Genomic DNA, 4,353 nt, shown 5'->3' with positions numbered 1-4,353 from the left:
CAATAAACTTTATGTATGAATTTACGATGAATCAATAAAGAGATTATGTATTAAAAAGAATATCTGCGTATTATATTTATTGAACCACCACTTTTTCCCGAACGTCCGACTCGTCGTTGAGTTGCACTACTGAATTTCGAATACCTCCTTCGACATCGTTTTCCTAATACAAAGTTCAATTTTCGAGATTTTCGAAATTTTCGAAGGAGGTATTCGAAATTCAGTAGTATGAGTCAACGACAAGTCAGACGGTCGAAAAATTTCGAAAATTAAGTAGTGCAAGTCAACGTCAAGCCAGACGGTCGAAAATTGGCGAAAATCGAAAATTCAGTTGTACAAGTCAACTACAAGTCAGACGCTCGAAAATTGGCGAAAATTTTCGAGAATCTCGAAAATTGAGTTTTGTATTAGAAGAACATGATGATCCAAGGAGGTGGCACGAAATTCTTCGGAAATCGAATCTTGTTTTGTGTATCCAAAGATTTCGAAGATATTAATCTAATTCTATTATGGAATATTCATGTGCAGGGTTGAGAATAAAGAACACATTAATTGCGTTGTAACTAACATTCTTTATTTTTCACTAACCATGACATTACAATATACAATATACAATACAATATTAAAGGTGATGATCGTGGTGTGATGAGAAGAAGGTTTCTGGCAGGAATCTGGGGATAATGTGAATACTTTACCAGAGAGGATATGGTCGTGTTTAGCAATTTCAGATAAATGGTAATGTCGCATGAAGCATTGGTTAAAGATAATGCTAATTTATGTCACTGTAGGTTCTGTTCCATGCTAAACCTGGATACAGGGCCGGCCATCTGGGGGGTGCGGCGGATGCTATGCACCGGGGCCCCGCGATTGAGAGGGCCCCAACATGATCAAGAACTAAAATAATGTAATTTTTCTGAAGTAATTAATGTAGTAGCAAAAACAAAATCCCGCATTAAATAAACATGCATTAGTAATATGTGTTCGTGTTTGTAATTTTTGTTACTTTGCAAAAAATTTAGGGCCCCAAATGGTTTCTTGCACCCAGGCGCCTTTATAGAGAAGACCGGCCCTGCCTGGATATATGCTTTGTCTCTGTATATTTCGATAGAATGTGATAGGATAAGAGGTCTTGTGATGATCAAGGAAGGTTCAGGCTTCAAAAAATGTTCGATCAATATTATAAAGAATCAAACTTTTATTTCGACAATAATTTCTCGCCGGCGCGACTGGAAATTCAAACGAATTTGGATAAAGAGAAGTATTCGTTACCTTGCGCACCATAAAATTTCGTAAACCTTTCAACACACAATTATAACTAAATCAACAATTCGCACATACGTTGAAATAAAATCCTCTGATAAGAAGTAACATTGTATACCGAAGTCAAACAGACAATAATATAGATGAAGATTGAAAGATAAGTTAGAATGACAACGAAAGCTAAACATTTTATATTTCAATTAGTGAAACAATTAGAATAATTAACCATGGTATAAGAATCGAGAAAACTCAACGAAAGAAAAATCCTTCTTAATCCCTGCCCTCGATATATTTGAAACTTCTTAAGTGAAAGTCCGTAAAATCGATAGTTTTATTACAACATTCAATATCGCTTTCCGATAAAAGTAACGTCAGTTCCCTTAATAATAATAGTCGATTCATCACCTCGCTATGGATTATTCAACACTCGAATATTAACCTGAACAAGTATTCATTTTCATATTTGCTTAAGAGCGACGCGACGGCACGGTCCCCGGCATATATGTTATATTCCACTAGGTTACATAATTATACGTCTCTCTACTGTATTTTTTTCCATCGGTTTTCCCTATTTCCTTCCACTCCGTTCGGCTTCGTGTTCTAGCCATGAAACGGCACCTAAATGGTATCGCATAAGATACAAATAATCTCAATTCGGCTGCACTGTATCTTGGGTAACCAGACGTTTTTGCCTTCTCCCTGTGTAATCCATAGATATGGCCGAGAAAATGCCAAAAATCCAAGTCTCCATCCTGACAGATTAAAGGTTCAAAAGTTACGAGTGTTTAAAGTTCAGCGCGATTTACCAACATAGCGGCACTCTTATCTGCCGAAAACACTGCGAATCGCTCAACTTTAAACGCTCATAACTTTTGAACGAAGATCTCCTACAACCAAAACTCGGATTTTTGGAATTTTCTGCACAAAATCTACAGGATCGCATAAGAGTGAGGCAAAAATTTCTGGCTAGCCGAGGCACAGTTTAACCCTCAATTCTCAATGGCCAAGTCGATTGGACTCCTATAGCGTTAATAGTTAATTATTCATTCTCTAGATTCTTTTCCACTTACGTGCTACTATTTTGAAAGTTTCTTTTTTCTTTTTGTATAAACCCTGCTAAAATTCTTCTGGCCGACCGTGGTAGCCACGAAGACAATTCGTCTCGGCTCGAATTAAAATGTTTACATGTTCTCGTACATTTATACAAATTCGTGCGTACTGTTGCGCCACAACACTACAATAGGATGTGCTCGGACACGTTGTCCGCCGAGAGAGAGCCAGGCTATCGTTCATTATTTATATAACAAAATGTTTTACGTGCGCGTGGCGAATCGAATTCGAGCATTCGTCTGGCGTCAAAGTGTGCTGAAATGCTTGGAAACACACGCGCAAACACATCGTCGATCCCGACAACGGTGAATTCATCGTTCGAAGTATTCGACGAGCAGATCGCTCATTCTGTTGCCCATAAAAAAGTTCTTAATCTATCGCACTTAGATTACGCTAACACCTTCCGGGTAGTCAGGCCTTTTTCGACGACGCGGTCATCGTCGTGAGTTAATGCGAAATTCATAATCATTGTAACGATTCCCCGAATCAGTCTCTTATCGACTGGATGCATCTTATCAATTCGGGAATCGATCCCGAAACACCTGGGATCGATTTTCGGTCACATTTCCTGCTGGTAGGAACTTCAATCAACCGACTGTGGATCTTTGTGCAAATTTTTAACGACTGTTTTACCAAATCCACCGAATTGCAGAAAATTTCTTTCACCTTTTAACGTCTAACTGTTCACGATTCGGATGTCCTTGATCTTTGTTAATATTCTGTCATTTATTTCCATTATCTGTGATGGACGATCGATCATCAACCTTTCTTCTGTATCGTCAAATTTTTCTGGACGATTTTGTTAAAAAGCAAAAGAAAGTTGACGCTTCGACACAAGAAATTTGTGATAATAAATTGATTAGTTAATTTTCTTTTATGCCGTAGCACGATAAAATCATTATTTTATTAGCCTCTGGTGTGTCACAGTTTCGTAGCATTTTCTATTATCGGAAACAGTAATACTTTTGATTTCTACACGAAGGAGAAACATCAATTTTATTCTTCAAAATAAAGTAATACTAGGTACTTCGTGTTATGTTTATTAAATCACATTGTTGACCGGCAATTTTGCACAGAGGCAATCTCGTGTCACCGACTATTATTTCGTAATTGAATGTAAAACAATCTAAATAAACTTCAATATACTTTATTTATACATAATGAATTAAGATGAAACTTTGAACATATCTTTTCTATAAATGAATAAACAAAGGTTTCGAAATATTCTATTTCGCCCTGGGTTTCATAAATTGGAATTGATAATACCAGTGCAAACACGAATTAACTCGCGACCGGTCAACAATGTATTAATTTCGAAAACGTTCTGTCGATAACGACTTTACCCTAAATGTCTCTTTGAAAATTGTACGAACACCACAAACGCACGAAGATCTGCAGTCTATTGATTACATTTCCGGAGAGATTAATAGTCGGCTGGAGTCGTTGTGAGAGAGAAATTGAAATGAACTACGTGAATGGAAAGATTATGGGATGTTAAGAACGGCAACAACAATCCCGTAAATATTGCGAAACGGAAAGCAAAACTGTCGCAACGCAGAGACAATTATCCGGGCTTTCGTAATGAACAAAACGCCGATGACGGCAAGTGGCATAATTATTGCAAGGAGTATAGCGGCGACTCGCTGCACCTTCGTGAGCCAACCTCGTTAGAAACAATACACGCTTAATTTGTATTCGCGAATTGACTGATAACACGCGTCCATGATTTTTCCCCTTTTAATTACTCGACGGGGAATCCAGAGATCTATAGAACGTCGTCGTATATCCTCGATCTGATCGACAATAAAGATAAATCGTCATCGATCGAACACCGTAGGCCTGGCCGCCTGCACGGTATAATTATATTATTTATTGCGTCGCGCACTTATCCGAAATAAGATAGGCTCGGTTGGCAACCGTGGCAGGCGTCTCGCGAAACTTTCAATTACGCCAGAAACAAACTTAACAACATACGAGCTTCCA

The sequence above is a fragment of the Lasioglossum baleicum genome, chromosome 15 (genome assembly GCF_051020765.1).
Source record: "Lasioglossum baleicum chromosome 15, iyLasBale1, whole genome shotgun sequence".
Taxonomy (NCBI): Eukaryota; Metazoa; Arthropoda; class Insecta; order Hymenoptera; family Halictidae; genus Lasioglossum; species Lasioglossum baleicum.
Note: the sequence above shows the minus strand (reverse complement) of the source record.